The 13,962-nt window shown below is 41.1% G+C and overlaps 1 protein-coding gene across 1 annotated transcript in view; it reads left to right on the top strand.

The window, feature by feature from the left end:
- The window catches only part of PHAX (phosphorylated adaptor for RNA export), a 186,048-nt gene that overhangs the window by 96,992 nt on the left and 75,094 nt on the right, over window positions 1–13,962 (top strand). The window lies entirely within an intron of this gene.

Raw genomic sequence — 13,962 nt, 5'->3', positions numbered from 1 at the left:
AGTCAGAGTCATATAAAAAAATTACATAGATAACAAATATATATATATATATATATATATATATATATAGTGATGTGAGAAGCATACATGCGTGTGCAAGTATACACATCCACACTCATGTAGGGGAATGTGTGTGAGCGCAAACACGCGCATACACACATGCAAGACAAAAAAAGTGCAAATAAATAAATAAGCAAAATTATACAGTGAATAATGTAATAAGTGAGACGTGGAAAAGATTATGTGCGATTATAATATCAAACATAAATAATATATATACATGTAATATCAAACATATATTACACCCATCATAAATATATTTTGTTTTGTACGTGAATATATGAAAAGTATACATAAGTGTAACGAAACGCACAGAAGCATGTACATAAAAGAATAAATCGTGGAAATTTATCGCGGGGACAAGATTTGTTGAAATCTCACCCACACTGCTGCTACTGTAAAAAGCTGCGGATTTTCCGCAATGAGTCCGTTGTGTAAAATTGCAGTGTTTACGCTGTGTCCGTTCGTACTCTAAGGGTATGTTCACACGGCTTATTTTCGGCCATTTTTCGGGACTAAAAACGGCCGTAAAACCTGAAGCAGAACGCCTCCAGAAATCTGCCCATTGATTTCAATGGGAAATACGACGTTTTGTTCCGACGGGCATTTTGAAAAAACGGCGCGTTAAAAGACGCCCCATAAAAAGAAGTGCATGTCACTTCTTGAGCTGTGTTTGGAGCCAGTTTTCATTGACTCTATAGAAAAACAGCTCCAAAAACGGCCGTAAAAAAAGCCGTGAAAAACGTGAGTTGCTTAAAAAACGGCTGAAAATCAGGAGCTGTTTTCCCTTGAAAACAGCTCCGTATTTTCAGACGTTTTTTGCTAAGCGTGTGAACATACCCTTAGCCTTGGCATTGAGCAGATCACTGGAAAGCTGGCAGAGTGCTGGGATGTGCTGCAGCCTGCAGTATCACACCTTACTACATTCCTGAGGAGGATGGAGAGATAAAAAAATATTGTTTGCAGGTAATGCCGCCAACGTTTCCGGGATAAACTCTAGGAGCGTTCATAAAGTAACACTATGTTGTTAGGTGTTTCGACTGCAAACTTCAGTAAATATAATACATTTGATCTTATTGGTGTTATATTTTACAGGGAGTACAAAATATAGGAATTTACTGGGGCAAATAATGAAATACAAATCTACGGACAATGAAAATGTGAAAATCAGCCATAGAAGCCGCAGCGGGTGTGGTCCTACTAGGACCTGTGAATAACCGCGCATCCACACTTATGTTATAACACTATATATCTTTATATAACATTTTATGCGGCTGAAATGCTTTGGAAATGGAGTCTGCAATGCACCACATCCTCTGTATGTTTATGTCCAGGCTGCCTGTAACTCCAGTAGATTTAGGTTTTAGGATTCATTTCTTCTCATGAATAACCATCCATATGAATACATATTTAATGGTAATGATACAGCTCACATTGCCCTATTGCTTATATGTAGAAAAAAAGTACCCCGGCTGTAAAGTAAAGAAGGTCTGCTGTAGCAGCTGTTTTGTAGCAGCTGGGACACGACTATATAATACACACTGCAGCTGCTCCAGAACATCTTTTTGTCAGTCAGTGTTTGACACAGTAGAAGGAATTTTCGGCAGAAGTGATCGTCGACAGACTACTTTTGCAGGAATAGATAAGCGGCGCCTATGTAGAACTACTCGTCGCTCTATAACCATCAGATAGTGACATTATACAAATATTATTTACAGAAATGTCAGTGGAAAATTACCATTGATGTGCAGTATATTATTAGAATCGAAATATATCGTACTGAGCTGACATCTTTTGTATTAACCTTTTGGTTTTTTATTTATCTATAAATGTATTGATGTTTTTAGTACTTTCCAGAAAACATAGTTTTTATTATACTCAAACATAAAGGTTCCTGCAGCTCAGGTTTTCCTGTCTCTCACAAACACAAGGAAGTCCTGTGGACTCAGCAGGGGACATTTCCTTGTTTATTCTGTATCTGCTGCTGTCCTTACGTCTGACCATTTGCATGACAATTTAGGTCAACTATGAATCAACACACACACGCACGCACGCACACACACGCACGCACCCACACACACACACACACACACACGCGCAGCACACACACGCACGCACGCACACACACACACACTTTTGATGCAGTTTTTGCTGCAGGAGTGGATATAAAACAAAGAAGATGCATCAATCTTTCCTTCCTTTTGGATCCACGAATTGATCGGCTTTTCTCAGAGCAGTCTACGTGCCCATTAACCAATTGCTCGGCATTCCGAGAAAAGCCGATCAAAAACAAGGCTCGGTGGGGGTCTCAGTGCTCGGACCCCAACCGATCAAAACTTCTGACATGTCACTATGACATGTCAAAAGTTTTTTGAAAGTTTAGTTACCCATTAAGGTACATGATGACATCAGTGATATTACATTTAATACCATACATAGGGTTTTAAAGTTGACATTAGATTTTTATTGTCACGTGCACAGATGGGGAATGTGTGTTATTGGAGGACTAGTTCTGTTTATGTCTATGACAAGCTATAGAGTGTGATATAGGGGAATTAGCTTCTAAATCCAACTAGGGCGTATATAAGTGAATACATTCTGTGTATAGGATAATTATTTCATATTTAGAAGACTTCACTGTCTTTTCTGTCTATGTCATTGAATTATGCTCTTTGGCCACTAGAGGGCTCCTGTCCAGTTGTCTTTTTTCTTACATTGAATTCTCTGAAGCATGTGGTTCCTAAGGGCTCTTGCACACGACCGAGTTCCACTCGGGCCATTTTTCACGGAATCCGAGTGGCCCCCAATAGTTTTCAGGACTCATTCACTTCAGTTGATGAATCTCTGATCCATGGAAAGATAGAACATTTCCTATCTTTCCACGGATCACAGATGGGACTGGGGCGGCCGACACGGTTGTGTGCAAGAGCCTTAATGCAACAGGACTTAAACCAGGATCACATACACAGTTGTGATGCAGTTATTGTGACAGATCTTATCTCCGTTTTTTGAGCCAAAGCCAGAAGTGGATCCAAAAGGAAAGGCATCAAGAAAAGACACACTTCTGTGTTTGGCTAAAAAAACTGAACCAAAACCTGACACAAAAAGTGCATCAAGACTGTGTGTTTGATCCTGGCCTAAGGGTGATATCACACGGTGCAGTTCTGCCATGTTTTTTGCAGTGCAGTTTAAAGAAAAACACGGCAAAACCGCACCCAGTGAATACACCCTTAACCCCTTCCCTCCATCGATATACCCATATAAGGGCGGATTTACACGAACGTGTAATACGTCCTTGCAACGCACGTGATTTTCACGCACCTCGTACGGACCTATGTAAGTCTATGGGGGCAGTGCAAACTGTCAGTGATTTTTGCGCAGCGTGAGTCCGCTGCGTAAAACTCACGACAGGTCCTATATTTGTGCGTTTTTCGCGCATCACGCACCCATTGAAGTCAATGGGTGCGTGAAAATCACGCGCAGCACACGGAAGCACCACCGTGGGACGTGTGTGATTCGCGCAACAGCAGTAAAAACTATGATTGCAAACAGAAAAGCACCACGTGCTTTTCTGTTTACAAACATCCAAACAGAGTGTCATAATGATGGCGACTGCGCGAAAATCACGCAGCCGCGCATCATACGGTGATGACACACGCAGCTGTTAAGTGCCTTTTGCGCGCGCAAAACGCCGCATTTTTTGCGTGCGCAAAACAAACACGCTCGTGTAAATCTGCCCTAAGGTTGTAGTTTTTCACGGCACCATTTATTGGACTATATAATGTACTGAGAAACTGGAAAACATTTATTTGTGGGGTGGAATGGGAAAAAAAACAGTGATTCCTCCATTGTTTTTTGGGTTTCATTTTATGGCGTTCACTCGGCAGTAAAAACAACATGGTAACTTTATTCTGCAGGTCAATACGATCACGGGGATACCAAATTGATATAGTTATTTTTATGTTTTACTACTTTTACAAAGAAAAAAATAATTGTTAAAAATAAAATTAATTTTGTGTCGTCATATTCTGAGAGCCAGAACTTTTTTACTTTTCCGTCGATTGAGCAGCGTGAAAGCTTATTTTTTGCGGGGCGAGCTGTAGTTTCTATTGGTACCATTGAGACTTTTTTTTATCACTTTTTATTCCATTTATTTGGTAAATTTTTTCATTACGGCGTTTACCATGTGGGTTAAATAATATTATTTTGTAATAGTTCTGATTTTCACAGACGGGGTGATACCAGTTATACAAAAAAACATTTTTTACATTGCTTTTGGAGAAAAATAGGAAAATATTTTTTTTGAACTTAAAAAAAACGTTATTTGCCTTTTTTTTGCTAGTCCCCTACTGATGGAATTTTGAGGCAGATTTTTTTCTGCCGTACAAAACGCGCTGTGTGAACATACCCTAAGTCGGGGTTCCCACGTAGCATAAACAATGCGGAATTTACAGTATTTACATCATTAACAGTAGCAGCAAAGTAAATGAGCTTTAGAACATCTCATGCCCACGCTGCGGGAAACAAAACGCACAAAAGTCGTGCAGAAAGTGTTCTCCGCTGCGTTTTTCAATTCCGCAGCATGTCAATTTATGCTGCGTGTTCTGTGCGGAAATGCAGCTTGTTTGGCCCATGGACTTCAATGGGGAGTAGAAATTCTGCAACAGATTTATGTTGTTGTGGTTTTTACAGCGTTTACGCAGCGTTTACGCAGTAAAAACCGCTGGCAATCCGCAGGTACACATATACTTTGATAAAATCAATGTTTAACACTAAATGCTCAGGTAAAACGCAGCGTTTCCGCAGCAATATACTCAGCAAAAACGCACTATTTGGTGCGTATTTCTGTGATAGATTTACCAGCGTTTGCTTTTTTCCGATTCTGCTGCAGATTTTCTGTTGCAGAAAATCTGCAGTGTATCCTGTGTGTGGGAACATAGCCTAAGAGTGTAGTGCTTGTTTTTAGCCGTTTTTTGTCTTTTTGTAAACAAGTTTTGGTAGGGGTGCCCTGAGGAAATTTATTTTTTCCAGAGGTGCCTCGAGCCTGAAAAGGTTGGGAAACTCTGGGGTAGGCTGTGACTTTGAAGATTTATTTAATAGCTTTGTATATTACTGGTGATCTTTATTACAATATTCTATTTTCTTGTAGTTCAGTAATTTGGCATGTGTATGGCAATAGAAACAATAGGAAAAAGTTTCAGTAAAGAAAAAATGGACAAACACAATTTTTGAAAGAAACAGTTCTAGGAACATGTTCTAGAATTGCTCTTTTCTAGATAGAAATATGTCAAAACTGCAAAAAAATAAATAAAATAACCTGTAAAAACATAAAATATTGTTATCTGCATTGAAATAATAGTAGCTGTGCTGAGCATAATTTTGACTTTTTGTGAAATGTTTGTGTCTTCTATAACACGAGGTGGTAACTTTTGAACTTTCTTACTGCAATACAAACAGGAGAAGAAATAGCTGAGAGCAAGATAGATGGCGAATTCCTTTCATACCTCCACATACCTACAAATTACAATCCACCAAAGGAATGTTTTTCTTAGAGGGATTGGAAAATATACATATTTTAGGTTCCCAGAATACAAGGTGATGAAATATCTGTGTGAAGTAACTTGTGTGTGCGCTCAGAATTATTCTATGCTAAGAATAATTGAATACAAGTAAGGCTCTGTTCACATCTGCGTCATGTTTTCAGTTTCTAATACAGTACCTGGTCTGTCAGGACACCAGCTCTGTCGGACCCTATTATAGGGTCTGTCAGGGTTTTGTTGTGGTGTTCGTTGTCTTGATAGGAAGAATAGTATGGCATGTAGTGCTATTCTTCCCATCAAATCTGATGGATCTGTGACGGAGTTGTGAACATAGCCTGAGGCTACATTCACACGACAATGTAAAAAAAATGGCCATTAAAAACGGATCAACTGTCAGTTTTTCAGGGCCATTTTGCATCAGTGTGTCCAATGGCTAAAGGCAAAGGGGCTTCAAAACGGTTAAAATTTACTCCATCATCTCCTGGAAGCATAGAGGGTGGGCAAATGTCTGCTTCACCAGCCACCCAAGCTACTGCACAAGCTATATCCGATATTCTCATGCCTGCTATTGATGCGAGATTAGTAGCTTTTCAATCTTCTTTGGACGCAATTGTCTCTTAAATTGCTGATCATACTAAAAGATTATCTGATGTTCAACGAAAGGGTCTCTGACCTAGATTATGCCAATCTTTCTCATGATACGCATGCTGAAGAGGCTGAAAATACCATTAAAAAAATTGATGAGTTGGAAAATCGCAGCAGATAAAACAATTTTCAAATGATTGGTGTGCCTGAATCAGTTAAACCACCTGAGTTACTCTCCTTCACAGCAGAATAGTTGCCTAAAATGCTACATATTCCATCAGACATGCTACCACTAAAGGTGGAAAGAGCTCACCGAATCGGGATTACTCCCCGAGATTCTTCTGCCAAACCGAGGCCTGTGATATTCAAGTTATTGAACTATCGATAAAGTCAGACTCCAAGAAGCATACTGTAAACATCAGCCTGTTCAATATGACAGACATACTCTACTCCTGTTTCAGGACTTTTCCGCCTCTGTGATTTCCAAAAGACACCTTTTTCAACCTGCTTGCAAACTCTATTTGACTGTCAAATTAGATTCAACCTGATCTATCCTGTCAAGCCCCACTTCACTTTAAATGGTTGTTGCCATTTTTTTGATGACCCAGATGCTGCCATGATGTTACTCAACCTTTCAAGCCATGCCATCTAGATCCTCCTTACCATCATCTAGTACTTGAATATATTAGAGGTCACCTGACATTTTCTCCATGTTTATTTTTGAACACCCGGTGCCTATTAATACCCTTGACATGCCACTCCGTGGCATGTTGTTTCTGAAGACAAAGTCTTTGATATTGTTGCATTTAATTTTGTTATGTTGGAAAGGGAACATGTCACCACTTGATTCATTGTCACTTAGAAGTTTTGGGGCTGATGCCTGCTCGCTGAGTCCACACATTACCTCATCCATGATACGAAATTCTGTAAGACAGGTATAGGTTAATGGCGTCTGTACATTTTAATTCATCGGGAGGCCAGCTTAGATGATGTTCCTGGAATGTGGATGGCCTACGTAGTCCAGTAAAAAGGAAAAAAAGTTCTTAATCATTTGGGTAAACTTGGTAATAAGATTGTCTTTCTACAAGAAACCCACTGGGTGAAAGATAAACATCCTCGTCTCCGAAATCATAATTTTCCAGACAGTTATGAAGGCATTCGTCATTTTCCAGACAGTTATATAGAGGAGTAGCGATTCTTTTTCATTCTTTTCTAGACGATATAGTTCATGATTCTTACGCTGACACAGCGGGCAGGTATTTAATACTTTCTGTCACAATTGACTCACATCTCTATTGCCTGGTAAATGTGTATGCTCCTAACATGTTTTTCTTTCGTAGATTACTCACTACCCTATTCAGTTGGGTCTGCTGTTCTCTAATTCTAGATGGAGATCTGAACTGTATACATGACCCGATCCTAGATCGTCAAGGAAAACCGCTACAAACTTCATCCCATTCGTAGAACCCAATCCAATTTCTGGTCGACCACTTAGATGTCGTTGATCCCTGGTGTTGTTGTCATCCTACAGATAAGGACTTTTCACATGTACATAACACATTCTAGGATTGATTACTGGCTCATTTCTTCTTCACTGTTACTTTCAGTTAAATCGACAGAAATATCCAATATTGACATATCTGACCATGTCCCAATTTTGCTCACCCTAACTTTACGGCCCTCTATCTCCACTGAAACACGTTGGCGTTTTTCGTCATATTACTATTCCTCAGAAGAATTCAAGGATTTTCTGCTAGGTCAATGGGAGACATTTGTAGATCATAACATTTCTAGTATAGACAATATGACATTATTTTGGTTCACCTCTAAAGCGGTAATAAGGGGACATCTTATTGCTCATATTAGTATAAAGTGTAAGGCCTTTCAATCAGCATGAAACAAAGCTAATTCACATCTAACTAAGGCTTATCGCAATTATATCACAACTGACACACCTTCTAATAGAATTCTATACCTGTAAGCAAAGTCTGCTTTAGACACGCTCTCACAAGAAAAAGCATCTTTACAATTAGATTATGTGAGAAATAAATATTTTCATTGGGGCAATAAACCTGGCCGTTTATTGGCCTCCTTAACTTGACCTTTCTGGAAAGCCACTAGGGTACATAAAATCTGATCTAAACAAGGTAAATTACATACTACTCCTGAACATGTAATGGAGGAATTCTGTACATACTTCAAAGATTTTTATAAATCCACACTAGATGATTTTAACAAAAACCACACCTTCTTACACTGTTTAATGAAAATTTTTTTCTCATAAAAGTGTCCCAGATAGATTTAATGATGCATGCATTATGCTATTACAGAAACCCGGAAACAATCCGGACCTTCTTGCTTCTTGGAGACCAATTCCATGCTAAACACCGATTTTAACATTTTCCCAAAAATATTAGCTACCCGTCTACAATTGATTATCCCTGCATTACTCACACCTTCACAGATTGGTTATCGATAATTTATAATATCCGAACGGCACGTGGGGCGGTAGCTGTTATAAGCTCTGCTAAATTACACAAAGCCATACTTTTGAGTCTTGATGCAGAAAAGGCTCTTGATAGAGTTTCCTGGACATATTTAACAGGTTTCCGACCGCTGGGTGTGTATTTTACACAGAGGTAGCCGAGGGCTGGGGGCATCCCTGCTCGAACGGGTGAGATCGATATTAGTATCGATCTCACCCGTTTAACCCCTCAGATAGATAGCGCCACATCTGATTTGTTTTGGAGAGAGGGAGGGAGCTCCCTCTCATCCCACTGACACCCGGCGATAAGATCGCCGAGTGTCTGTGTCTCCGATGGCAGACGGGGCCTAATAAAGCCCCCCAGGTCTGCCTGTAGTAAATGCCTGCTAGGTCATGCCAGAGGCATGGTCTAGCAGATGCCTGTCCGTTTTAAACGGACAGGTAGTAATACACTGCTGTAAAGGATCTGCCAGACACAGCTTCTGTGTCGACGCCCATGGTTAATCAGTCTGCATCTGCTCCTAGGTCTGTTAGAGTGACTCGATCTGCTACCACTCAGGCTGGTAGGCTGAGGAGTGGCAGAACCTATCACAGCCTGGCCAGACGGTTCTATTTATACCTTCATTTGCTTCTTGTCTTTGCCTGTGATTCTCTCTTGTTTCCTGGCTCTGCTGATCAAGCTATTACTATTGACCTCAGCTTCATTTTGACCCTGGCTTTACTGACTACGCTCCTGCTCTGCGTTTGGTACCTCGTACACTCCTGGTTTGACTTGGCTCGTTCACTACTCTTGTTGCTCACGGTGTTGCCGTGGGCAACTGCCCAATTTCCCTTAGCTTCTGTGTACCCTTGTCTGTTTGTCTCTCGTGCACGTATTGAGCGTAGGGACCGTCGCCCAGTTGTACGCCGTCGCCTAGGACGGGTCGTGCAAGTAGGCAGGGACTGAGTGGCGGGTAGATTAGGGCTCACCTGTCTGTCTCCTTACCCTGCCATTACATAATCACAGGCCCATATACCTTTTCTACCCTGGTTCCTACTACAATGGACCCCCTTGAGACCCTGGCTCAGCAAATACAGGGTCTCTCCCTACAGGTCCAAGCCCTGGCTCAGAGGTGCGACCAGCATGATGCTAACCAGCTAGTGCCCTCCACCTCACCTCTTGAACCCCATCTCAAGTTGCCTGACCGGTTCTCAGAGGACCGGAAAACTTTTTTCTCCTTTCGGGAGAGTTGTAGACTGACAAGACTGCCTTTGCCGAGAGTCAGCTGGTGACCTTACGTCAGGGTAAGAGACCCGTTGAAGAGTACTGTTCTGACATTAGGAAGTGGTGTGTAGCTTCTCGCTGGAATGACCTTGCCTTGAGGTGCCAGTTTAGATTGGGTGTCGAACGCCCTGAAAGACCTGTTAGTTAGCTATCCCTCTTCTGACTCTCTAGATCAGGTTATGGCTTTAGCGGTACGTCTTGACCGACGTCACAGGGAACGACGACTTGAACGTTTTTGTGCCTTCTCCTCTGGCTCCCCCATGATGGCTCCCGAGGTTCCGTTGCTTCGTTCTTCCACGGAAAACTCGGATGAACCAATGCAACTCGGAGCCTCCATGTCTCTCCAACAATGTAGAGAGCTCCGCAGGAAGAATGGTCTCTGCTTCTACTGTGGGGATGACAAGCATCAAGTGAACAACTGTCCCAGGGAAAGAATAAGCAGCCGGAAAACTTCCGCGCCTAAGTGACCATCGGGGAGGTCGCTTGTGCGCACAGGTATTTCCCGTAAATATGAAACCTAATAAGATCTTGCTTCCCTTTCAGGTCTCTTTTGAGGGTAGGTCTGCCACCGGCAGTGCCTTCGTAGATTCAGGGTCTTCTGCTAATACTATGTCTGTGGAATTTGCTATGTCTCTAGCTATGCCATTGATTGATTTGCCTAAACCTGTCCGGGTAGTGGGTATCGACTGGAAGGAAGACATTTTGTATATCTGCAGATGCGTAGTTATGTTAGTCAAGTTATAGGACACTTAGATACTGACACACATGATCACAAATTGGAACTCTTTTTAAAAAAAATCTAGATCTACTCTGACTTCACTAAGTTCAATTCATGGGGTTCTAAGAACCTGCATAGATTGGTCTAGCGAGTCCACGGGAGCTGCTAGATAGTCATCTCAATTTTCTGATTACACCACAAAAGATTTTTTAGAGACTACTCTTTATTTAACTAAAGCTATTCCAGATATGGCTCTCATGATATTTCACAGGGCGTATATCACCCCTCATCTGCAATCCAGAATGTCTCCCTTAGGCTATGTTCACATCTGCGTCAGGGCTCCGTTTCGACGTAGCTTTCCGTTGGAACGGAGCCCTGACTGACACAAACTGAAACCAAAGGTTTTAGTTCCCATCACCAATGATTTCAATGGTGACGGATCCAGTGCCAATGGTTTCAGTCTGTCTCCGTTGTGCAAGGGTTCCGTCGTTTTGACGGAGTGAATAGCATGCGTCTGGTCAAACGACGGAACCCTTGCACAACGGAAACAAACTGAAACCATTGGTGATGGAAACGAAAACTTTTGGTTTCAGTTTGTGTCAGTCAGGGCTCCGTTCCGTCGGAACGAAGCCCTGACGCAGATGTGAACGAAACCTTAGAAACATATTCTTGTACAAAATGTCAAGAAATTAACTCAGACATTTTTCACAATTTCTGGGACTGCCCACAAACTCAGCTATTATGGTCCTCGGTTAAAAATTACATGTATGGTACATTTCACATTTCTTTTGACATGAATGCTGAATGGGCCATATTTAATAGCTTATCAGATTCAGATAAAAATAATATTCTGAAATTCTCTAAATCTATATTACTTATTTGGGCGAGTGCAGCTCGCAAGAGTACACTCTAGCATTGGGCAAATCCTCAAGCAGACCCACTTGCTTTAGTTAATTCAAAAGTCGAGCATTTATTCCGAATGGAATGGTTAAATGCGATCCTGCAAAAAAAAACACACACACAAAATGGTTCTTTTTAGTATGGCAATCTTTCATAAACACCTGATCATTGACAGAACGTACTTCTATTCATGATTGTTTCAAATATACAGCATGGTACTGTTTTGACTTGTTACATGTCAGAACACCTGTTTCTTTTTCCTAATACTTTTCTTGGTACTTGAAGGGGGTGACATGGGGGAGGGGGGAATAGATAAGCGGAGTTCATTAGGGACTTTAGAGGGATATGTTTTTATTCATGATTTATTTTACTAATGTAATACTGGCATTGCGTAATGTTTTATACCAAACTTATGCCACTTGTGTTTGTTATTGACATTTGTTGTGTTTTTTTTATAGAGAGGACTTTGGTTCCTCGTATGTTATACTTTGCAATATGCCTTTTTGAGCTCAAATAAAAATTTATATAAAAATAAATAAATCCTTACTTTAACCTACAAAGCCCTATTAATTTCTTCTCCATCCTACATTTCTTCTCTAATTCATAGATACCACCCTAAGCACATCTTCCGTTCTGCCAGTGACAACATCCTCTCTACCAATCTAATCACCACCTCATATTCTTGCAGACAAAACTTCTCTCATGCTTCCCCTCTCTTCTGGAACACCCTCATTCCATCCGACACTTTCCAACCTTTCAAGTTTGCTATGGGACCCAGTGTTTCCAAGTTACGCCTCTGGCTCTTGCACCAGCGATGCACTGAGACTGACACATGATGTGTCATGTGATAATGCAACGTGCCTGTCACAGTGCAGTGCCGGGGCCAGAACAGAGAAGGACTCGGGAGCACCCAAGGCAGCCATTATTTATACATAATTATTAAATTACACAGTGGGGGTTTAAGGGGGCTGTTGGGGAGCTGTATAATGTGTGGGGTGGGCATAATTATACTGTGACAGTAGGGGCATAAGGTGGTCATTATATTGTGTGTGGGGTGGCATTATTTATACTATGTCGGGGTCACAACGGGGCATTACAATGTGTGGGGTTCACTAAAAGGCCTTATGCTGTGTTGGAGCACTAAAGGGCGACATTATACTTTCTGGGGGTGCTAAAGGGGACATTATACTGTGTGGGGGCACTTGGGGGATATTATACTGTGATTGGACACTAAAAATGGCATTATACTATGTGGGGGCACTTCGGGGACAATATACTTTGTGGGGGCACTAAATGGGGCATTATACTGTGTGGGGGCACTTGGGGGACATTATATTGTGTCTGGGCACTAAAGGAGGCATTATACTGTGTGGGGGCCACTAAGGGGGCATTATACTGTGAGGGGGCCACTAAGGGGACATTATACAGTGTAGGGGCACTACAGGGGACAAAATACTGTGTGTGGCAGTTCGGAGGCATTATGCTGTGTGGGCACACTTAGAGGACAAAATACTGTGTCCTTAAAGTGGTTATAATATATTATTAAATATTATTATACAGTATGGTGAAGCTATGGGGCATTATACTGTATGGGGGCACTAAAGGGGCATTATACTGTGTGGGGGCACTATAAAAGGCATTATACTGTGTGGGGGCACTAAAAAGGGCATTATACTGTAGGGGGCATTATGCTTTTTTATGAGACTTTTTTTTATGATCTATCCTACGGCTGGCCCTGTATGTAGGCACTATATAAACAAAGGAATATATGAATCTATATATTTATATATTAGCATATTTGCTTCACTGTGTGAATACAGGAAGTTATAGTACGGAAAAGGAGATTTGTGGAAAGTGAATAATATTATGCAAGTCATAAAGTGCTTTGGCAAATATACATATTTTTTTCCTGTGGAATTCAAAGAATGTTTCTGTGCTTCTCTATTACAGAAAAGAACCATGAATTTCTGTGTTTTTCATTCATCTGAATATCAGCTATACATAAAAAAAATCCAACAGAGATGACCTTCTAGGGTCAATGTATGTAATGCATGTCAGCTGACAAGTCATGCAGAATTCTAGAATTCACCCTAGATAATGCCATATAAAATACTTACTCCTTAGAACAATGGGGGGGATTTATTAACCTTTCTACCACATATTTCTGGCGGAGGAAAGTCTCAAAAGGCTCAAAAAGTCGTAATCTGTGGGGGAAATTGCAACCTTTGGGCAGTTTACACCGCTCACGAAACATTTAAAAAAATGGGCGGGTCTTAGCGAAAAGGGACAGACCTCCTGCAGCCCAACAAATTTACTATAATTTGCGCCAGAAACTGGTGGAAATTATAGCGGAAATTTACGCCAGCTCCTAGCTGGCGTAGATTTCACTCCGTGGGGCGTAACAAGTTAG

The sequence above is a fragment of the Rhinoderma darwinii genome, chromosome 1 (genome assembly GCF_050947455.1).
Source record: "Rhinoderma darwinii isolate aRhiDar2 chromosome 1, aRhiDar2.hap1, whole genome shotgun sequence".
Taxonomy (NCBI): Eukaryota; Metazoa; Chordata; class Amphibia; order Anura; family Rhinodermatidae; genus Rhinoderma; species Rhinoderma darwinii.
Note: the sequence above shows the minus strand (reverse complement) of the source record. Positions and strands in the feature narration are given on the sequence as shown.